Consider the following 24,702-nt stretch of genomic DNA (forward strand, 5'->3'; position numbering starts at 1 on the left):
TGTGAAAGTTCGAGGAGTATTGTAAAAAAGAAAATAAGATTGGAAGGGTATATTAAAAGGCAATATTAAATTTAGGAAATGCGAAATTAAAGAAAAATTAAATATGGATGATTGGCAGAGAAGCTGAAGGAAGTACAAAAGAGAAAATTTGTGAAAAACTTTGATATGGTATTACATGTATGTTTGTATTGAAAATTAATAAAAATTATTACAAAAAAAAGAATTCTGGGAACTTTAGTATGTTAAGGGCGCTGGGAACTGTAGCTCTATGAGGCTCAAACTACAGTTCCCAGGATTCATTGTGGGGGGGGTGTCATGTGCTCTAAATGTATGGTCTGTACACAACCTTCTTTGCTGAGCCACTTCCAATAGCCTGCAGCTGCTGTTGTTCAAGTTAGGTCTGGTGTGACCTTTCTCCACCCCATCTCTTTGATTTTTTCTCCTGCTCCCATATTCCCTCAACCCTCTGCTCAGGTTTCCCTCTGGGCTTCTATCACTTCCCATGTCAATGCCTATACGGCAGGGGTGAGGAAACTTTGGCCCTCTAGATGTTGCCAAACCGCAACTCCCATCGGCACTAACAAGCCTTGCCAATATTAAAACTATGGTACACTTTCTCTCCAGCCACCATGCCTCTGCTCTGACTACCTATTTCTTAGGCTCTCAGTCTTCTGGAATCCTCTTTCTATGCAGACTTTCAACCTTCCTTCTCCCCCAAGCAGCCCCACTGTCCAGTTCTGTAGGCACCTGAGTGTCAAGTCCTGAGCCCAAGTCCACCTAAGAGAACCTCCAAGGAGCCCTTCAAAAACAACCACACACAAAAGCTGATTTTGCAGAGAGCTGGTATCAGCTGATGTAGGCTGACCAGGCCTGATGTGCGGTAAGCTACACCTGCCTGGAATCACTGGCTAGCTGGTTAAAGGGCCATCTCTTTATTTTATTTTTTGGCCACCTCTTTATTTTGTCGTCTTTGGGGTTCAGCACAGCTGGGAGGAGCTGCAGGGGATTCATCCTCTCAGTCAGATTGTGGGTCCTCGGTGGCCACAATTACTTGCATGGGCGTGCTAAAGTTTCTGCATTCACCAGCTGCCACCATGCAGTCACAGCCCATTTGCATCCGCAGCAGGCAGGCAGGAGTGGTTTTTATTCAAGCTGAGGCCAACCGGAAGTCTAGCGAAAGAACTGTATAATGATGTTACAGGGAAAGGGGAAACACAGGCCAAAGGCAGGGCAAGGATTCCAAGTGTAAGTATAGGGAAGGGACTGTGGCCCTGTGGTTGAGCACCTGATTTGCATGCAGAAGGTCCTGGTTCAATCCTGTGCATCTCCAGGTAGGGCTGGGAAAACCACCCTGCCTGAAACCCAGGAGAGTTGCTGCTAACCATTATGTATTGAGTTAGACAGACCAGTGGTATTCCTGTGTTGCCATCTGTTCAGGTAAGGACCATAGCTCTGTGGCAGAACATCTGCTCTGCATCATCATCATCATCACCTTTATCACCATTATGTATTGAATTTTTATACCACCCTTCATCCGAGGATGACAGGGCAGTTTACAATATAAAACACAAAAATGCATACCACAGTAGCAAACAATAAACCTGCCCAATACACACACACACACACACACTTTAAAAGGCCATAAATTGTTTAATCGGCCAGAGGCTGATGTTTTTGCCTGGTGCCTAAAGATTTGTAACAAAGGCTCTAAGCAAGCCCCCTGGGTAGGGCATTCCACAAGGAGGGAGCCACCACAGAAAAGGCCCATTCCTGTTTCGCTACCTCCAGACCTCTTGTGGTAAAGGGACCCCTGACCATTAGGTCCAGTCGTGGCCGACTCTGGGGTTGCGGCACTCATCTTGCTTTATTGGCCAAGGGAGCTGGCATACAGCTTCCGCGTCATGTGGCCAGCATGACTAAGCCGCTTCTGGTGAACCAGAGCAGCGCACGGAAACGCCGTTTACCTTCCCGCTGGAGCGGTACCTATTTATCTACTTGCACTTTGACGTGCTTTCAAACTGCTAGGTTGGCAGGAGCAGGGACCGAGCAATGGGAGCTCACCCCGTCGCAGGGATTCAAACCGGCGACCTTCTGATCGGCAAGTCCTAGGCTCTATGGTTTAACCCACAGAGCCAACCGCGTCCCCTTAGACCTCTTGTGGAGGGGCACACAAAGAATGGCCTCAGATGATGATTGCAGGGTCTGGATTGCTTTAAATGGGCAGAGGCGGTTCTTAAGAAGGTCCCAGGCACCTCCAGGTACAGCTGAGAAAGCCCTTTTCTGAGATCCTAGAGAGCTGCTGCTTGTAAGCACAGTCAAAACTCAGCTGGGCAGAGCAATGAATAGGCTGAACTGACAGGAGGCATGTTCTTGTCCAAAGCCAGTGAGCCACCTGGGGCATCTTAAATGGGTCTGACTCAGCCCTCCCTCCCTTCCTCTTGCAGACACAGTGTTAGTCTCCCAGCCAATCCACCCACCCTTCCTCTCCCCACCTGTCTTTTCTTCTGCAGCTGCCTCCGTTTACAAGACTTCTGGCTCCCCAAACTCTCCCTGCCTGCGCGGAAAACCCATAAGGGGATTTGAGTACACTCTGCTCTTCCGGCTGCCCGGAAGGAGCAAAGGGTTGAGCTGCTGGGAGGAGAGAGGGGGCTGCCGGGGCGAGGACAGGAGAAAAGCAATTGAGCAAAGCAGAGGCATCTGCTGGAGAAGCGGGGGTGGGGTGGGGGGTTGGGGGAAGAAACTGCAGGACTTAAAAAAAAAATGTGCCTCACATTTCCTCCTCTAAATTATGAGAGCTCGTAAACAAGAGGGAGCCCCAGCCCTCTGAGGTTTGCCACGTAAAGAGTTAGCGGCTCGCAGATGCCATAAGTGTGGTGTCCCGTCTGCTGGAGATGGGTTCTTTAAAGGGTATTTGGGGGTAGGGTTTTCTTTCCCCTCCCCCCTTTTATTTGCGCCAAAGGTTGCTTCTGGTCTCTCATCAGTTCCTCCAATGACATTAATAAAATACTGACATGCCTTCTGAGGCTAAGAAGAGACTTGTCAATGGCCCACCTAGTTCAGCATCCTGTTTTCACAGTGGCCACCGACCAGATGCTTGTGGAAAATCCTCAAGGCGGGGACAGAGCACAACAGCAGTCTGCCCTCCTGCAGTTTCCAGCAACTGGAGTTCAGAAGCAGCCATCGAGGCAGAGCATCGCAATCATGGCTAGTAGCCACCAATTGCCTTCTGCTTCTGAGATCTCCTGCAGGCTGGTCTGTTATTATTGTGGGTGTATTCTGCAACCTACCTGTGACACGATGATGGTGAATTAATGGCAGAGTTATTCCGCTTTAATTTGTTTCTGTGATGCAATTGCCACCTATCCACCCGCCTCTAGATAACCTATTCGGCCCTTCAGGTATTTGAAGAAAACTATCATGTGGTCTTTTTTTGTGAGCTTTCCAAAGGGGTTGAAAACCCCTAGCTATGGGTGTTTGTTGAGCATTCATCCTGATTTGTATGCAGGGAGAGGAAACCACAGCTGGCTCTTTAAGAAGCATTCATTCTGATTTGTTTGCTGGGAGGTTAGATGACATTGCACCAGAGCAAATGTTAATGTTTGATGTTGTATTGTGTTTTAATTTGTTGGAAGCCGCCCAGAGTGGCTGGGGGAATTAATTCATTATATCAAGGCCCTTCTAGACTGGTGTCTTATTCCTGGTGTACGCATCTGAAGACCAATTGCTGGAAACATCAGGTGGTGAAAGTTGCTGTCATGCTCTGTTCCTGCTTGCTGGTTTCCCACTGGGGCATTTCATTGGTCGCTGTGAGAACAGGATGTTGGAATAGATGAGCCATTGGCCTGATCCTCTGGTCACAATCCCGTCTATTGCTGATGTTCAGGGTGTATCACCCATGCACAAGAAGAAGGCACTAGCAAGCTTTGGAGAACCCCAAGAGTTTGAAGGAGAGCGAGATGTATATGAACCCTAAGTGAGAGAGAGCTCTCCAACAAAGGCCAATGAGAAATGAAAGTGCTGTGTTGCCACAGAATGCTGACTGGCTGTTGTGTGTGTGTGTGTGTGTGTGTGTGTGTGTGCATGTGTGTGGAAGGAACCGAGGGGAAGAGAAATTAAATAGCTGGAATCCCAAAGCACAAGGACTCTATGCTGCAACATTTTGTTGCAGGCTCCCTCTAGCAGACAGTTCTGTCACATTCCATCACACTCGTCCCAACTTTCCATCACACTCCTGCATGACCAAAAAACTGAGCTCAGAAATAAGAGCAGCATTTTCGGCTTAATGATGGCCACCAACTTTAAAAGAGGGCAGGCAGAGTCTTCCTGTTATATACCTGCTGGGATTCACAAGGCATCTGACCCTCACCTGAATCTCATAGCTCTCTTGACAGGTGATTTGATCTGCAGCCACAGTGTGGAAATAAAAGATAATATTGCCCACCAAATACCAGGCACTCTACTATTCAAATTAGGCCCCAGTGTTTTTGTTACAATCCCCTTCTCAATTAAGTAATCAATTTTAATCTAGAATTTAAATTCTCAAAACTTTCTTATTTGTTAAATCAAGCAAGTAAACTACTGCTCTCACTTCATTACAAACAGTATTTCTACCTGCAACACATTTGAGGAAATTTGCTCCTCTTCCTTTCACAGATATTTTGTTGCCATTTGCAACTGTAGCTGCCTCTGAGTAGTTATCATTTAACTCTTGGGGGAAATAATTAGCATCACACATCATGTTCATGGAAGTTGCTGAACCAATTAACCAACTAGAAGGGTTACTGTTAATAGCACCAGTTTTCCTATAACTTGATATTGCTGGATAGTTCGGATGAACTGCAAAAGCCTTTTTAGTTTGCTTTCTGTTGCCACCCTGGAACTTTTCTTTATTAGGGCCACTTTGTTTTGTACGATTCCTTGCAAATGAAGGAAAACAACTTTTCTGCTTGTATATGTTGATAACATAACTTTGGTTACTGAGGACAAACAAGATTGTACAAAAACAAGATTGGGTGCAGGCCTGGCCAGGACATAAGCATCCTGACTGTGACAAAGGTGACCTGTGTGCTTGCTTGCTGGATTAACAGCTGTTGGGAACTTCAAGGTCCCTGCTCTCCCTTCTTATGGTCTTTGTACTGGACCTGGAGACTCCAACAGAGAGCATTCCATGTCAGGAAGGAGTGCAAGTGGGCACCCTATCAAATGACAGGACAGGAGCTACACGGAGCAGGGCCTTTTCACTGGTGGTGCCCATTGTATGGCTCGCTCTTCCCAGACCTGCTCTCTTTTGGCCTGTATTTTGAAGCTTTATAATTTAGGAAGACTTTGGAAGAACTGGTTGACAAGTCTTATCAGTTGCTGATGTATGAAAGGATTTTATTTGATGCTATTCTGGGCTTCTGGTGCACCAGGGTTTACACCAGCATGATAGAGTTGGCCAGGATGCCAGAAGGGATACAATTTACAAGCTTTCTCCATTATCTCCACAGCAGGGGGTGTTCAGTCAACAATGCAAAGGCTGAGCTGAAGCATTCCCTGGTGGTTACCTGCTTTCAGCAATAGGGGTCACTGTTTGGTAGTACCCAATTGGTTAGCTGTCAAATTCTAGAACTCCCTATTGGTGGCTCTTAGGTAATTCACAAAATACAGAGTCCATTCATAAAACACAGTGCTCATTCATTAAGAAGTAACATAAATCTCCATTGCTACATATTGGGTGTATATTTCAGAGGTTGAACGTACAGGTTTATGGCCATGCTGTAGTATAGTGCTTATGCAACTGTGAATAGAAGGTGGTTGGGCTCATTGTCTCAGGGTTTGGAGGGGAAGAGGTGACAAAACTGATTTCCAATAAGTGCCCCCCTTAATTTCCATAACAAGTCCTTGAGTCTGTACTCTGAATGCTGACACCAGGGACCTAGAAGGTGCAGGGCTTGTCAGTCCAACCCCTGCACAGTCTCATCAGGGCTGACCTTAAGGCAACTGGAGCAATTTGGCCAAATTGGGCTCCGTGTGCTGCTCCTAAGGGGCCCCCCAACCAGGGCAATCTAGATGGATTTTATTTATATTTATAAGATTTTGCAGACTTTGGCTGTGAACTGGGGCCCTACCAAAAAAAATCAAGTTGTGCCCCACTGCTTCAAATTGGGCCCCACTGGCTAGCCCTGAGTCTCATATTTGCTGGGCCTGAGTTGCCCTGCCCTTGGATGAAGTCTTGGGTTTACAATTTTGGGAGAGGGGAGACTGCCCGCTGGGGAGTGGGAGGGCTGGCGAGGCCCCCTAGATTTAGAGGCCCTGGGCTTCAGCCTACTTAGCCTATACATAAATCCGGCACTGGGTCAAGGCGATGGCCGCCCCTCTGCCACCGCCATCGCTGCAGCATCAACATCCCGAACGTGTACTGTAGTATTTATTTATTTAGCCACACACCCCTGGCCAACCAGATTGGTCGACCCAAGGAGTGACCCAGCTGGGGATTCCCTAATGTCACAGGGGCTATCCACACCTCCCGTGCAGAGAGGAGAGCTCCTGGTGAGCCCGCAAAAAGGAAACGGCTTTGGGTGGGCAGGCGTTCAGGGGCCGCAAGAGATTGCTTTTTCAAAATTGCCCGGGGGGGCGCTTGAAACCAGGCCAGGAGCCACCAGTGGCCCCCGGGCTGGACTTTGGACATGCCTGATATAGGAGAAGGGTATCAGTGCCTGCTAGTCATGATGGCTGTGCACTATCTCTGGAGGTGGAGACGTTATGCCTCTGAATACCAGTTGCTGTGGGGAGAGTTGCTGTTGCACTCAAATACTTCTTTCAGGCTTCCCTTTGCAACTGGTTGGCCACGGTGAGGAGAGGATGCAGGTTCCCAGGAGGTGATTGCAATTTATCTCTGTGTGCAGAAACTTGCAGGACTCTTTGTAATATTTGAGGGTCTATATAAGGCCCTTTCTGCACATAGCTACATACACACAACCTGCTGTGTGGACAGGCATTTAACTAATTATTTTGAGGGCATGAGTTATTTTTGGGTGGGGTGGGAGGAACGAAAGAACGAGAGCTCTTTATTGTGGAGCAGCTGTTGTTTTGAAGCTCGGTGGCTGATGTGAGATCACATTGCTGCCCCCTGACGCCGCCTTGGAGTTGTGTCTCCACCTCTGGCTGTGCTGAGCGCCATAAACCCATATTGGGGTCAAACTCCTGGTGCCACTCCACCATTCAGTGGGGAGCTGGGTACGAAGGCTTTGCAAAACAGGAGTTCATTCCTTGGAGGTGTGTGTGTGTGTGTGTGTGTGTGTGTGTGTGTGTGTGTAGAATTTGAAGTGGAGAACAGCATCAGCAGAAGAAGGGCCCCTATCCTTGCTTGGAATGCCACTTAAGGCTGCAATCCTAAACACACATAGTAAGGAGAAAGCTCCAATGAGCAAAGAAGGACTTGCTTTTAAGTAAACATGCAAGGGAACATAAGAAGCTGCTTTATGAACCTAGCTCGGGTTTGTCAACACTGACTGGCAGCAGCACTCCAGGATTTCAGGCAGGGGGCATTCCCAGCATTACTTAGAGATGCTGGGGACTGAACACAGGACATCCTATATGCAAAGAGACACTCTAGCACTGAGCTATCTTGCTTGACATCCCGCCCACCCACGCATTTGACATTTAGAAGTGTGCCATCTCTTCTGAGGTTCCATGAAGACACATCCTCGACAAGAAGCCTATCAACGGCAGAAAAACATCCCTGGAAGAGACAGCTTGCCTATCACCACTGTTCTTTCTGATGCAACGCTCAGCCTAAGGGGAGCGCTTGGGGCTTGTTTGGAAAAACCGCTGCTTTAATCCACTGGCTGGGTTCCGAGCCTGGAGGTCAAACCTCTTACTGGCTGGCCTCCCCAGAGTCACATCTCGGGCTTCCAGGCAGTTGCAGCTGCTGTCAGAAAGGGAGAGAGGAAGACCTGTCTCCACGCCAGCAGCTGTTGCCAGGTCAAATGTTCAGGACTAGATTCCTCCCCACCCTGCTCTGGCTCGGCTCTGGTTTCGTGTTGCCTTGGCTCCTGTGGTTCAACCAACACCCCCTTTCCTCCTGGTGGAATTAAGCGATCAGATGCAGTCAGCCAGGCGGCCTTAGCGTGCCTCGTAGATGCGTGGAAGGGAGGGTTGCTGCTGGCACCGCTTTGTAATATTTGCTCTTTATCATTTTATGCATTGCTTGTCAATGAACCCTGGTGCTTTTCAAGAGAGCACTTCTGGGCCATTGCTCTTTTCCAATGGGATTCAACCACATACACAGAAATTCAGGTTGCACACATAAAGTTGCACTAATGGAGTGGTACATAAATTCAGAAATGCAGGGTCCCTTCATTATAGTCACAGCCACACCCCCTTATAGGATTATACAATAATCTTATAATTATAGTTACAATGAATGCAGCTCTCCATGTGTTGCTTTTCAGCTATATTTTACCATTTTAAGGTTGCCTACACAAAGGGTGGAATTAGGGCTGCATGACTGGTTCCCCCACACTGGGCGCCAAGCCACAGGCGGTGCTGCAGGGCATTGCAACTATGGCATTGTGCATGCACAAATGGAAGGTAAGAGGTGGCCCCCTGCCCAAAAATTGGCCTCGTACAGGGCGCTGCTGAAATTTGAAAGATCAAAGTCCACCCCTGCCTACACACACACACACACACACACACATGGGGAGGACTTAGAACATGATATCAAGCAATGAGAAGATGTGACCACTTTAAACTTCCTTTGGGTGTCTATACAGGCCTTGCTTAACTACTGATACAGAAAAATAGGGTTGGTTGGCTGAATGAGGTAACTGTGCCCCCTGAAGGACCAGGTGCGCAGCCTGGGAGACTGCTGTCCATGGAGATGCAGGTCAATTCTGTGTCCGGGGCAGCTGTTTACCAGCTCCATCTGGTATGCAGGCTGAGACCCTATGCCAGCGGACTGTCTCGCCAGAGTGGTGCATGCTCTGGTTATCTCTTGCTTGGACTACTGCAATGCGCCCTACGTGGGGCTACCTTTGAAGGTGACCCGGAAACTACAACTAATCCAGAATGCGGCAGCTAGACTGGTCTTGAAAGACCTACATTGGCTCCCAGTACGTTTCCGAGCACAACTCAAAGTGTTGGTGCTGACCTTTAAAGCCCTAAACGGCCTCGGCCCAGTATACCTGAAGGAGCGCCTCCACCCCTATCATTCTACCCGGACACTAAGGTCCAGCACCAAGGGCCTTCTGGCAATTCCCTCACCGCAAGAAGCCAAGTTACAGGGGACCAGGCAGAGGGCCTTCTCGGTAGTGGCGCCCATCCTGTGGAACTCCCTCCTACCAGATGCCAACTACCAGACTTTTAGAAGACATCTGAAGGCAGCTCTGTTTAGAGAAGCTTTTAAGGTGGGGTTACTGTGGCTCGGGCAGGACAAGGTGTGATATTCCTGAGGATCTGACAAGTTTTACATCATTGCAGTTTACACAAAACATTAGTGTTCAATAAGACAATCAGGATGCTGGTCAGACATCCCTCAATGCAGATCATCTGGGCAAACAATGACAATGAATACAAAGGAGGTTTATAGATATAGGAGAGGAATCCCTTCAGGAACTTCCCCTGATTGCTATCTGCCTACCTGTTATCAGGCCAGGGGGGATTAAGGAGGCAAAGGAAATATTTAGTCTTTAGGAGAGCCAAGATGGCTTTTGGATTGCTCTCCTGTACTATTTTAGACATGTGATTTATATACTTATGCATGTGTGTTTACCTTGTGCAATTATCACCATTTCTTCTATATCTGAGACCTTAGAATTCCTATAACGCTACAAATGTGGCATAGTGGTTAGAGTCTTGGGAGACCAGTGTTCAAATCCTCATTTAGCCACAAGGCTCACTGGTTGAGCCTTTACTGCCTCTCAGCCTTTACTGCCATTACTGCCTCTCAGCCTAACTTAACTCACAGGGTTGTTGTGAGGATTAAATCAAAAGGGTGTGTGTGACAGACCATGAACTTCTTAGAGAAAGAAGTGGGATATAAATTTAATAGATAAGCAAAATAGGCTTTGCCCCACTTGAAATATCATGATTCCCCCTCTTCCAAAGCCACAATCTGTGTTCACACATTGGCATGGACATCTGCAGTGGCTGTTAACATGTAAGCTTCCTGCTCCTTGCAGACGTCTGTATAAATGTGTCTAGACATCTCACTGATGGCTTGTTCCCCACCTACTATTCATACAATCTTGAGGAAGGGCCATAGATCAATGGTAAAACATCTGCTTTGCATGCAGAAGGTCCCAAGTTCAATCCCTGGCAAGGAGAGCTCCGAGACACTCCTGTCTGAAACCCTGGAAAGCTGCTGCCAGTCAGTGTAGACAATACTGAGCTTGATGGAGCAATGGTCTGTTTAAGACAGCTCCCTGTGTCCCCATATTCCAGTTAACATGTAAACGGGGTTATGGTGTAGCATCAGCCCAGGGATGAACAAACAGCAGCACGTGAGCACCAGGAGGCCTCCAGGTGAGTTCCATGTGCATCTCTGAAATTCCCTGCTACCCCCCAAAATTGCCCAAATGCCCCATTGTTTTTGCAGTCTGCAAATAGGGCCACAATATCAGATGGCCAGCATTTTTGCCTAGCACTAAAGAAAGGAACTTAGCTCAGTGGTAGAGCACCTGCTTTGCATGCAGAAAGTTCCATGTTGAATCCCAGCCATCTTCAGGTAGGGCTGGGGAAGGTTAATGTCTGAAACCCTGGAAAGCCTCTGCCAGTCAGTGCGGGCAGTACCGACACAGATGGACCCAATGGTCTGACTCGGTATAAGGCAGCTTCCTATGTTCCTGCGGTCAACTATTGATGCTTCATGGTTGCAGCCTCAAAAGAGCCGTAAAGCTCTGATGACCAGAGGGAATGCTTTTAAGCAAAACAGTCTGACTCCCCTTGTGGGCTGTTGATTAACTTGGTGGAGTCTGTCTCCCAGCAATAAAACCCCCGGGTCCGTGGCAACCTAGACGAAGCTGAAAAATATCTCTGGGGAGTGGGGGTGGGGAGTAACCTTTTCTGTCAAGTCTGGCTAAGGCATATTAACTTAGAGGAGAAATAATGACTAAAAGCCATGTTAGAGGTTGATGAAATTATGAAAAGTGGTGAGTGAAAGATACCCACCCCACCCTCTTTTCTCTTAAACAGAGCTGTCAACTGACCAGAAAAGTGTTCAGTCTTACTCTTGTGTCTTTAACTTAATGATAAAAATAAATCAGCAACAGAAACTTTTCAAAGCATTGAGATAAATGCACCTCTTAAATGCCGCTGGTCATGAACGTTAACAACATAAGAAAAGCCTTGTTAATCATTATTTTATTTATTTATTTATTCATTCATTCATTCATTCATTGCCCAGCCACCCTGGGCAGCTTCCAACAAAATATTAAAATACAATAGTCCTTCAGATATGTTAGACCAGTCCAATGGTCCAGCTTTTGCAGCATCTTATTCTCACAGTAGCCAATCAAATCCCCCAATGGGAAACCCACAAGCAAGACTTGGGCACAACAGTACTCTTCTTCCTGTGGTTTCCAGCAACAGGTATTCAGAAACATTACCACCTCTGACTGTGGAGACAGAGGAGAGCCTTCTCTGTTGTGACAGCTATGGGGACCAGATGAACATCTGGTAATCTTTCTCATAATGCTTGAATTGTGGGGTGTCATTCAATGAGACTGATTGGCAGCAGATTCAGGACTGACTAAAGGAAGAAAACCTATTCACAATGAAGGCTGCAATCCCATTCACACTTAGAATCACAGAATTTTAGAGCCAGAAGATAATCATGGTGGTCATTCAGTCCAGCCGGCCACTCAGAGCAAGGATCTTGCATCCACAACATTTCTGATGGATGACCATCCAGCCTCTGCTTATAAAGGAGAGCCTAGCAACATAGCTAATCTTTGGAATTTGTAACTTCTCCACATTTTACAATGCAGTTCTCCAGCCAAACCATGCATTTAAAACACATGTGTTCCACAAAAGAATTCTGGGAACTGTAGTCAAAATCCAAAGCTATGATTCCCAACACCTTTAAACAAGGTACAGTTCTCAATGTTTTTAAAGGGAAGCCATGGTTTTTTTAAATGTGCACATAGTTAAGTTATGGAACTCTGCACCACAGGAGGCAGTGATGGCCACAAACTTGGATGGGCTTTGGAGGATAATGCCATCAATGTCTATGAGTCATGATGGTTTTGCTCTCTTCCTCCATAGCTGGGAGACAGGAATGCTTCCGAATACCAGTTGCTGGACAACACAAGAAGGGAGAGAACTCTTGTGCTCAAGTTCTGTTTGTGGGTTTCCCACAGGCATCTGGTTAACCATTTTGACAATATGATGCTGGACTAAAATGGTCCTTTGGCCTGATCCAGCAGGCTCTTCTTGTGTGCTTTAAATGGATGATGGGGATGTGACCAGAGAGACGACAATCCTTTTAAGTGCCATTTTCTGGCGAGGGGCAGCTACCTAAGGGGATGAGAGCCTAGCGGCTTCTTCACCTAGGGGCCGAGCCAGGCTAGCCTGACATCTGGAAGCAAGCTATTGTGCAAAAATATTGCTGTCTCAGCATCCTTCTCATGCCCCCTCCCAGGAAACAGGAGCCAGGCAGCCTGTCGAGTAACCAAGCCCTGGGGCCTGTTAATAAAAAAATCCACAAGATTTGCAATAGCCTGAAGTGGTTCTCAGGGTAGAGTGTGAGATGGAGGGGAGGGGGAGATCTAGGCTCCAGGCAATACCAGGCCTGTCTCATCAGAAGATTGAAATATGCTGGGCTGGGTTGAGGAGGTATTTGGGCCATTATCTCAAGCAAAGGAGCCCCCCTACTGACTCCCGGCTGCTGGTTTTCCAACTAATTACATTCCCCCGTAAAAGCCAGGGTGGGGTTTGGTGGAAATCAAAGAAACTTCATTTAGAAGGATGGCTGGTAGCATTTTCTAATTGCTGCTCATGTGTCAAAGCTTTAACAACGAGGCTCGATATTTATAGGGCCGCCGCTTACCCCCTGCCCCCTCATCAGAGCCTACAGCAATTGTTTTCGAACAGCGGTGCCCAAATTTGGTACCTCTGCAACACATAATTAACCAATAAAATTCATGAACGACGAGTTATGGTGAAAGCTGCTAGCTTAAGATGGGAACACTGGAAGCTGCTTTACTCTGAATCAACGCACTGATACTTTCTAGCTTAAAGCTGTTGACACTGACTGGCAGCAACAGCTCCCCAGAGCTTCAGGCAGGAGATATTCCCATCCCTACCTGGAGATGCCGGGGATTGAACTTGGGACCTTCTGCATGCAAAAGCAGGTGCTCTACCCTCAACTACAGCCCTTAAAAACAATGCAGCCCTGAACATCCCTCAATACCCTGTAACAAACTACAGCCCTCAGGATTCTTTGGGGAAAGCCATGAATGTTAAAAGTTTTATGACACTGTTTGAAATACGGTACATAGTGCAGATGGGGACGGGGTGGGAGTTTCTAAGTTCTTCAGGCCCACTGAAATTTATGCACCTAGGTCAATCAGGTCCATTCATATGAATGGGGTCTCGTCTGAGCAGAACCAACATTGAATGCTAGCAACCCAGACATAGGTAGGAAGATTGAGTATCAGTGAGAAGTTTGCCTCATTTTTCGCACTGAGGGCTTGTCCACACTTCTGCTTTTCCTGTGCCTAGAAATCACAGGTCTGAGTGGTTTTCTATTTGTCCTGCCATTTCCTCCAGGAAAACCCTCTCTTTGGTGTTGCATTGGAGCAAACAGCAATCTGATGGCCATTTGCTCCAATTCAGCAGCAAAGATTGGGTTTTCCTGGAAGAAAAGGGCAGATTTGCTTTTAACATTGTGCTTTTATTATAAGCTGTCTTGGGATGGGGGGGGGGAGTGAGTAACCCATTGGTATGCCAGAATCGAAGTTGCACCCACGGCATATATTTAAAGCACTTCTACCACTGCCACAGTCCTGGCTTCCCCCAGAGAATCCTGGGAACTGTAGTTTGCTAAGAGTACTGAGAACTGGAGCTCTCTATGACAAACCAGAGTCCCTAGGATTCTTTTGGTGGTGGTAGTGCTGGGAGCCAGACAAGACAGTTTAAGTGGTATAAGAGCACTTTAAATGTATGATACGAATGTGACTTCAGTTTCTGCAGTGCTGCTTCCAACAGGTGTGAGTGTTCACTTCGTGAGTCTCCAACTCCCTATTCAGAAGAGAAAGAGAGAGAGAGAGAGAGCGAGAGAGAGAGAGAGAGAGAGAGAGAGAGAGAGAGGTTCCTCTCTTCCCAGCTGAATTGGACAGTGTGTGTGCCTTCTACCTACCCTCCCCAGACTAGCACCTGGAGACTTTGCAAAAACTTTGCTTGAGAAGGGGGACTTTTGATTAAAATGAACAGGCAGGGGTGCTTCCTTCACTCTCTCTTTTTCTCTCTCTTTTACTTTTCTTTGAGTCAATATTGGTTTTAGAACAGATGTGGTGGTTGGTAGGGGGGCAAAGCTGTCAAAAGAAAGACGGGGAGACGCTGGTGGGTTGACTGCTGCGGGAGAAAGGACAAGGACACAGAGGAGACCTGGGTCCCCCCAAACTGCCCCGGGAGAGGCCAACAAAGGTGGTGGTGGGGGGACTTGATTGTGGCGGGATCAGAGCGCGGGTGGGGGAAGTGTTCTGAGTGCACAGCAAAGGAACCTCAGGGAACAAAGCATCAAAGGCGACGCCAATGTGGCTAATTGAAGCACTTCGAGCATCAAATGATGAGGAAGAAGAAGAGAGTGCCTTTCATGAGAAGCCAGCTTCTTCCCATCAATATCAGGGGAAAGGGTCTCTCTCTCTCTCTCTCTCTCACACACACACACACACACACAAACGAGATTGTGTGTGTGTGTGTGTGTGTGTGAGAGAGAGAGAGAGAGAGAGAGAGAGAAACATAAAAAATAATTAAAGCTGGGATGCATATCACAGTGTCCCCAAAAGGGGCGGGGGGCAAGAATATGGTCATTAGGAAATGGGGCACACCATTTGTCTTCCCTGCTGTGCCTCAAATACCTGGAAACGTTACAGGTATCACAAAGAGGACTAGGAGCTTGATATGGCCCCACTATACTAAAGTTTTTGACTATGGTGAAACACTGCATACGGATCTGAGTTCTTCCATTCCAGCCCCTCTGTTGCACACACCACCTCCATTGAAAAATCTTCTTCACACACTGATTCTTCCAGGTTTCTACTTTTCACTACATCCACACTATTCCTTCAGCCCCCTTGCCTCCTGGACCAGAACTCTTGCCAACACTGCACAGCTACTCCCATTCCCAGATGTGTGGTTTTATTTTTGCTCCTGCCAAGCCGTTATCTCTCACTTCCGGCTCCAAAGCTGCAAATTTTTTTTCAACTTTCTGCCACTGAGCATCCTCCACTCCACCGTATTTAAAATATTCACGATACTGCAAAATGTCAGTCAATGGTTTGCACGTGGAGCAAGCATGAAGCTTCATCTCCCATCATATTCCTGTCACGTTAAAACTATTTGCAGAAATGAAACTGGCTCTTACATAATGAGTGTGTGGGCCTCTCCAGACTGGTGGCTTTTTGTTTCATGTTTTTTCTTTCTATTTGCTGGCGTATTCTGCAATTACTTTAGAGTAAATAAGAGCTCTTTATTCAGACTAATTGCAGGATAGACTCAGCAGCAAGCTCAGGGCCCAGAAGTCAGGATTCCAAGCTAAGTGAGCAAGGAAAGAGGTTTGTAGCAGAACAGAAGTGACAAAGATGTCCCAGCAGTTAACATGCCCTTCCCACCAAGCTTTTAAATACAAGGTGGTGTACTCCATCTGGGTGGGTATATCTGATCCCACCTACAAAGGCAGCACCTGGTTCTTGGCGCTGAGAGGGTCTTGGGTTCAAGCCCCATGTCAGGCAAAAGATTCCTGCATTGCAGGGGGTTGGACTAGATGAGCCTTGTGGTCCCTTCCAACTCTACAATTATATGATTCTATTATTCTATTGGGAATGCGGGTGGTGCTGTGGTCTAAACCACAGAGCCTAGGGCTTACCGATCAGAAGGTCAGTGGTTTGAATCCCCGCGACAGGGTGAGCTCCTGTTGTTCGGTCCCAGGTCCTGCCAACCTAGCAGTTCGAAAGCACATGCTTCCCCCCTCCCTGACAAGGCTCTGATCTCTGCAGAAGGTGTAATGGGAAGAGTGGGCAGGTGTGCTTCCCCCTCTTTGATATCTACAGCCACAAGGGGAGGGCCTCTCTCCTCCATCTCTGTGTACCAGCCTTCCAGATCGCTTTGTGTATCTGCTCCTCTTCCTTCCTCCTTCCTCCTCTTACCTCTGGGGCTACCATGCCAGATCCTGACAGAGCCGAACGGCCCAAGGCCTTTTTGGGTATAAAAAGGGTGAGAGAGTATTTTAGGTATCCTGGCTTCATGTGATTGAAGAAATGAACACTGTCTTGCTTCCTCACCAGAAACAGCAGCTAGGCTAGGGAGGAGGGGAGCATCCTATAAAAGGGTTTTGTCCAAGGGCCAGCCCCTACCATTAAGCAGGCTGAAGCAGTCATCTCAGGCGGCAACTGCTGGGAGGCCAGCAATTGGAGGAACTCTAGCAAGGTGTGGGGAAGACAAAGCTGTCTGGGGCCATCCACAGTGGAGGCTAGTGCATTAGGCCTGCCCTCAGCCAGGCCCTGCCTGCATGCCTCTGGACTTACAACCATTCCTGTGGGAGATCCTGGCTGCCAGCCTCCTCCTCCACCCCAAAATTTTACAGAGGAAAAAAAGACAATCTAAATTTGATGACAATTTTGTTAGAAGAGTGGTTTTGGAGAGAGGAAAATCTTGGCCGCGTAACTTTTTTCGGTTCTTGTTAAATGGTGCTATGGTGTATATGCTACACATTCCACAAGTCAAACAGATTCCTGTAAATTTGTATCCCTTTCCTTTTACATCCCACCCTGCCTCTATACCTTTCTCTTTTCCCACCCCCACACTCCATGTGTGTGAGGGGTGTGTGTGTGTGTGTGTGTGTGTCCCTCCTCCTCCCTGAGATTTTAATTACATTCTTCTATTTTCCACTCACTAGATCTGTCATTCTCTGGCAGACCTGATGTAATTATATTGTGGGAAGAATCGTCTGCTTTGCTGAGACTTCAGAGGCTTAGGAGCCCTCCCTGGTTGGGGCTTCTGTTTCCCCCACCCACCCCCGGTCTTTCTGCCAGGTACATCCTCGGATGACAGATGGTCAAAGGGCTGTTGATTCTCCCTAACGAGCTGGCTCCTTAGCGGGTAACAAAAGGAGATGTCTCCTAAGAAAACAGAAGTAGATTCTTAATTAACTTGCACTCTCTGGCTTTCTGGCTGCGCAGACGACAGGCAGATTGGGGGGGGGGGCTTTTGGTGGGGGTGTTTGGATGGGCAAGAAACAGGCAGGTAAGTGTGGAGAAGCCCTAAGTCCACTAAAGATGTCAGTTTGGGGGCACCCAGCAGGTTTTCCTTATGTCCTTAGAAAGGAAAGGTAGAAATGCAGAGCTGCAAGAACCAAACTGGCCAAACTGCTCTCACAGTGGCCATCCAGATGCCTGTGGGAATTCCTCTAGCAAGACCCAAGCACAAGAGCCCTCTACATTCCTGTGGCAGCTGGTATTCAGAAGCGTTACTGCCTCCAACCATGGAGTCATGGCTCGTAACCATCAACAATAGCCTTATTCTCCATGAACTTGTCTTATTCTCCTTTGAAGCCATTCAAGATGGTGGCCACCACTGCTTCCTGTGGGAGAGAGTTCCATAGATTAACTATGCACTGTGTGAGGAAGCACTTTCTTTCATCTGTCCTCAGCTTCATTGGATGTCCCCAGGTTCTAACATGATGGAAGAAGGCAAAAAACCTTTCTCTATCCACTCGCTCCATGCCACGCATAACTTTACAAACTTGGATCATGTCACCTGTCGCTCGCCTTTTCTCGAAACTGAAAAATCCTGAATGTTTATGTTTACAGGTGGGTTTTGAAAGGATCCCTGGCTTTGCAAAAAGCCGTATGCTCTTGGAGGTTCCCACCACTTGGAAAGGAGAGGGAGGAGGGGAGGAGGGATGCCACAGACAAAATGCTAAGTTGACAGAGGCAAGCTCAACATCCCAAGGAGCCGTCCTTTCTGATTAAACGCAACTGGTTAAAAGCCCAAGGGTCTTGACCCATCTTGGTAATTAAAGATCCTACAGTGAGAGCGAGCCAGCAAAGATCTCCTTCTCCCAGGCCAATTTTCCAGTTTGGGCAATTACTTTCACTTGCCCACATCCCTGCTCTTGTGTGCTGGGGGGTCAGCTCAAAGGCAGCTGTGATGTGAAAAAGTGCATGATGGGAGACCGGGTCCCAGTGGGGGCTGCCCTCAGCTCAGTGGAGGGGTGGGGTCAGAGAGAGATGAAAGTTGAGTTTCAGGGTGTCCAGCACATAACCCCACTCGCTCATTAGACAAGAGAATTGGTCGATCTCCCAGTTCAACTTTGTTCATTACTGGAAGGGCCAGGCCGTACCTGTCCATGATGATCAGCAACCCAAGCCAAGATAAAACTGACCACATTAGAGTCTTAACCGCCCCCTTTCTCCCAGTGCTCTTGCCACATCCACCAGCTCCCTCCCATCTAGCACAGGAACCTCCTAGTCTCAATCGCTCAGAAAAGTGCTTCCCAGACTTCTGAAAGCTGAATTGAACTAAAAGCAAAAGCATCTTTCACTCTTTCCCTCCCACCCGCACAAAAAAGTGTGTGTGTACAGCATGAAAACTACCCACCTTCAGAGGAGTATGCTGTGTAAAAACACGTTTAAGCAAAGGGCCCGTAGCTCAATGGTAAAGAGGCCCATCTCCATCTGCCTATCCGAAGGAGGTATGGAGGGTGGCCACATGAGAACGGGTGTTTTCAGTGGTGCCCCCCCCATCTGTAGAATGCTCTCCCCAGGGAGATGTGCTGGGTACCATCACTGTCAAGTCTTTAGGAGCCACGTTAAGACTTTTTAGTTCGTTTAGGCCTTTGGTTAACTAAGTTGCCCTCTATGGTGGGGTGGGTGGACTCGTCCTTATTTGTATGCGATTGCATGAGTGGAACCAGCACAGGATTTAGGATGGTAGAGGCAGTTCCTTCAGAGAGGGCACCAAGCCGAGGGGGTGCAAAACAACAACAACAACAACCTATATTTATGCAGGTACTTACGGAGAAGATCCATTAAAAAGCAACTGTACCCAAAGGAATTATTGTGAAAATAAGAAATGTTTAGGGGAGGAGGTGTCAAATTTTGCCCCTGTTCAGGGTGCCATATTATCAAAGTCCACCCCTGGTGGAACTGGCATTGGGACAGGTGCCAAATAACGCCCATTCCACATTTGTAAGAAATCAATCTTTTAGTGTGGCAGCACCCCTACTTTGGAACTCCTTGCCTATTGACAACAGGCAAGTGCCTTTGCTGTGGCCTTTTAGGTGCATGCTTGAAACATTTAGGCCAGCTGAACCAGAAATATAGAATACTGACATGTGCTTTAACCTGGTTGCTAGCTTATTGTTGATTTTAATTATTTTTAAACTGTTTTGAATAAGTAGTTGCTGTTAACTGTTTTTTTAACAGGTAATTTTATTGTTTTATTCTTCTTGTAAACCGCTTTGAGGCTTGATTACAAGCAGTATATAAATCTTATGAAATACATAAAATAAAATGGGAGTTTGGTTACAACATAACCTTAGATGGAAGGCCCATGTAGCCTATGTTACAAATAGAGCCAAAGCTATCTCCTTGGCGATCTTGCGATTCTTCTTCACCGATGGGGCCTTTCATATCCCATCGGCGTTGAAAGTCTTCAAGGCCAAGGTGATCCCGACAATTGCCTATGCCATCTCAATTTGGGGGACTTTTGTCAATCTATCTCACCTAGAGGTTATTCAAAATCAGTTTTTAAGAGGGATATTGAAACTGCCCAACTGTGTAAGTAATACAGCGTTACGCATGGAACTTAATACTGTATCCCTGGAAAACGCTCTGTGGAAGCACATACTTTGTCACTGGTTATCTCTATGGCACAATCTCCCAAACTTGTACTTGATACAATGTATGTGGAGAGATGATTTCCAGAGCCCATGGGTAAAAAATTTACAGCTGAAAATAACGGCAATGGGAATCTCCCCATCCAAATTACTAGAGCAGGACATAGTTCCAGCTAAAAGAACAGTAACCTGTAAACTAGAGGAGATGGACTTGCAGCAGAAAATGGTCTTGGGCAATGGTACCTGCTCACCTCTAAACCTTGGTTTATCACCCCTCTTAAGGCTCCCAAACTATTTGAATTCCTTAACTTCTTCGGCTCATAGATATGCCTTTGTAAAGGCAAGATTCAACACCTTCCCATCGAACATGCTGAGAAATAGATTCTCCAATGGACAGATATCGCTCTTATGTGATTGTAATTGTGGGGCACCGGAATCGTTGCATCACATAATTTTTGACTGTGCTTTTCACTCATCGGCCAGGAGCAAGTTTCTTGCCCAATATCTAAAGGGAATTGCCGATGATACGAATGAAGCCAAACTGAGATATCTATTAAATGATGATGACCCCCTAAGATCACTCACGGTTGCCAGATTCTTGATCAGTGTCCTATCCCTAAAGAAGAGAAACGGACTCCTGTGTGGCTCGGAAAATCCCTTTAAACCATGATCTATGTTTTAGGATGTAACTAGGTGAATCACCATTGATGTCTTCTATTGATTTGTGAGCAGATGGTGATGGTTATGTTACAAATTTATTGCAACGTATGATGTTGGTCTTTGGTTTTTGTTCTGCTTTGGTTCTTGTCTGTTTTTTGTAAGTTTTGACGGTTTTAAATTTGGAGGTTCAAGTACATTATGTTGGTATGGGAAACTGTCGTGTGACGGGCCAATGGCCGTAATAAAGATCAATCCAATCCAATCCATAAAATAAAATTGTTCATCATCTTATTTTTTTTCTGGTTTCACATTACTTCTATTTGCTATCGTATTAAGTTGCTTTGAGAGTTTTGTATAAAGCAACTGACAAATGTAAATAGCAAGAATAGGCTCGTACAGGTGTGTTTTTTTCCTTGAGTCATTCTAATGATTGTTTTGCATTGTTTTTAAAATGTTCACATTGCTGTACCCTGCCCTGATACTTTTGTTATAGACTGACTGATAAATAAATAAATAAGGAAATAAGGAAATGTTCAATTTTTACAATATATTTTGATTGTTTTGTTGTCCTCTTTTCTGTGGGTTGCTTTTATGTACGGTACATTACTTAGAAATGTGAGTAATCAAGCATTATATAAATGTCCTAACAACAAATACTTTGCATGCTGAGTGTCCCAGGTTCAATCCCAGGCACCTCCAGTTAAAAAGACCAAGTAGGATGTGATGGGAATGACACTTCTTTGACTAAGGCCAAGTGGACAAGTAGTATTGTATCAGGCAGTTGTTGTGGAAAGAAGGAAGCCTAGAGCACGGGGGCCGGATCCAGCCCAATCACCTTCTAAATCCGGCCCGTGGACGGTCCAGGAATCAGCGTGTTTTTACATGAGTAGAATGTGTGCTTTTATTTAAAATGCATCTCTGGGTTATTTGTGGGGCCTGCCTGGTGCTTTTACATGAGTAGGATGTGTGCTTTTATTTAAAATGCATCTCTGGGTTATTTGTGGGGCATAGGAATTTGTTCATTTTTTTTTCTTTACAAAATATAGTCTGGTCCCCCACAAGGTCTGAGGGACAGTGGACCGGCCCCCTGCTGAAAAAGTTTGCTGACCCCTGGCCTAGAGCAATGCAATGGGCAGCAGATAATTTTCCGGCATCTCTGCAGTGGGAGTGATAGTCTGATCCATTCAAAGACATGGCAGATTCACCAGTCCCTTATTGGGGCTCATTGGAAATAAGGAAAGCCAACCCAGTGGGGTAATGCAGATATGCTGTGGGTGCCCTCCTCTAAATACACACCTGCTTGCTTTAATATTAACACCAACAAAATAAACAGGATTGAACTTCAGAGGAAATATACAGAAGCATAGAACTGGTAGAGTTGGTAGGTATTCCATGCATAATCTAGTCTAATCCCCTGCAATGCAGGAACCGCAGCTAAAGAATCCCCAACAAGACAGCCACCCAACTTCTGTTTAAGAACTCTCCAATGCTGGAGACTCCACCACCCTCCGAGGGGGTCTGTTCCACTGCCCAACTGCTTTAACGGTAAGAAAGTTCCAGCTAATGTTTAATCAGCATCTTCTTTCTTGCCATTTGAATCCATTGGTTTGGGTCCTGCCCTCCAGAGCAGGAGAAAACAAGCTTGCTCCATCTTCCTATGTTGACAGCCCTTCAGATATTTCAAGAGGGCTATCATATCATCTCAGTCATGTCTTCTCCAGGCTAAATCCCTCATCCATTCCTCATTATTTCCAGGCCCTTTATCATCTTCTTTGTCACCTTCCTCTGCACACATTTCTGCTTGTCAATATCCTTCTTAAACTGTGGCGCCCAGAACTGGGCACAGTACTCCAGGTGTGGTCTGATTAGAGAGCGCTACTGTTACTTCCCTTGATCTAGATACTATGCTTCTGTTGATGCAGCTGAGAATTGCATTAGGGGTTTTTTTGCTGCTGAATCACACTGTCAGCTTGTGTTAAGCTTTATGTTATTTTATCCTATTATGACAATTTCTATCCTGCTTAATTATTATAATCTCTGGGCAATGTACAAAAAAATACAATGAAAAATAGAATCAGTTAAAGTAAATACATCAAAATTCAGTTAAAATGCCTGCTGGAATAATAAATAAAAAGTACAGTGGTGCCTCGCAAGACGAAATTAATTCGTTCCGCGAGTTTTGTCGTCTTGCGATTTTTTTCGTCTTGCGAAGCACGGTGTCGGGAAAGTTTTGGAAAAGCTTCAAAAATCACCAAAGTCTTTAAAAACCTCAAAAAAGGCTACCACATCGCGTTCTATGAGTTGCTCCTCGAAGTCAAGTCGCAACTGTATTAACAGTGTTAAGAAAAAGGAAACAAACTTGCAAGACGTCTCCGTCTTGCGAAGCAAGCCCATAGGGAAAATCGTCTTGCGAAGCAGCTCAAAAAACAAAAAACCCTTTCGTCTAGCGAGTTTTTTGTCTTGCGAGGCATTCGTCTTGCAAGGTACCACTGTATTCAGTAGGTGCTGCAGTGGGGGGGCCTGTCTGGTCTCCTGCAAAAGGGAGTTTCATGAAATTTGGGTACACAATACTGAATGCATGGTTGCTGGCGGATACGAGCCCCACTTCTGAGCCACAGGGGAAGCAATAACATTTAATCCCCCAAAGGCCTTAATATGGGAGACTTACTGAAAAATAGACCACTCTTTTGCTCTCAGAAATCTGAGAAAACACTCCTTTCTACCCCAACCCATATACAATGTACCTTTTCTGTGCTTCCTCCTTTATCTCCCTCCCTCTCCCTTCTCCCCTCTGTGTGTTTGTGGTGCCACTTTCTGCATACAATTTGTAGATTATTGGCTCAGAATCTCTCAGACTATTGACCAATTAAAGGATTTTGAGCTGATGAATCATCCGCTTTTAAACAATGAACTGATTTGTTGTTGTTTTTTTAAAAAGAAACATCTTTGCAAATCAGTGAAACTTCAGTACAGGTACCACCCCACCACCCCATTGGGAGAGAGATATTGAAGGAAATATAAGCAAGCACACAGTTTAGCAAACAAAATGTGCATACCTGCAATGTAGGGAGACTATCCTTCATATCTCCTCCTCCCCCGCCAACCACAATTCATTCTCAGTTACAGGTAACACCGGCAGAAGACAGTCTCAACATGTTATCAGATATTCTCCTGATTGCAGCCCCACCAATTAAAACCGACCCTCAGCAATGAAAATTGACCTTCATGGTTTAATCAACTAAGGCTTTTAATTGATCCATTAACTGATTACATCCCTGCTAAGGAGGAGGGAAGGGTTGTGTTGTGTTTCCTGCCTGGGGCTCCTGTGTGCTTTTTGACAGCATCTCTTGGGCAGAAATTCACCAGGAAAGCTTCTCCCAGCCCTGAATACGGTTACTGAGTCATTAGAGAATGGACCAGACACTCAACAGGTCCAGGATCTCCTGAATCCAATGCTCTTGCAAAATTTCACCAGAACCTGGAAGTTGCTGCAGCCATTTCTCCTTGCTTCTCTGGTGGAGGTAAAGAGCATGCCCACCCCTTGGATTCTGCAGCCCAAGGAAGCCACCTCAGTCTACCTCATGAATGGGATGGCCTGCCCTTAGTGGCTCTGTGGATTTATACCTGATGAAGAGCCCTTGGAACTGTCAGAGGAGAAGGTAGAGCATCCTTGAAAGAGCCAACACCTAAAGCTGAGAGGTCCAGGCTGAAGAGCAATGACAGCATGAATCTACAGGTGCAGTTGCTGATCTACTTGTGCCTTGTGAGTATGCAATCCCTGCTGCTCCTTCTCTAAGAGGAGCAACGGTTAGAGTATGGTTTAGGAGGCCAGCAAACCTAAAGCTGATTCTGTATCCGTGACCTTGTTGAGACTATGCTGCACATGGAACCCCACACTCTTGTGGGTTTTAGTAACAGGCGTTCACCTCCTGGACTGAGACCCTAGCCTCTGGGGGCACCTCCGGAGCATTACATACGATGGAGAAAGATGAGCCTGTCAA

The 24,702-nt window shown here is 46.4% G+C and overlaps 1 long non-coding RNA gene across 1 annotated transcript in view; it reads right to left on the reverse strand.

Annotated features, from left to right (window-relative positions):
* The window catches only part of LOC308482837, a 107,480-nt gene that overhangs the window by 10,502 nt on the left and 72,276 nt on the right, over window positions 1-24,702 (reverse strand). The window lies entirely within an intron of this gene.

This window comes from Podarcis pityusensis (assembly GCF_964106645.2).
Source record: "Podarcis pityusensis genome assembly, chromosome: 8".
In the NCBI taxonomy this organism is placed as follows: domain Eukaryota; kingdom Metazoa; phylum Chordata; class Lepidosauria; order Squamata; family Lacertidae; genus Podarcis; species Podarcis pityusensis.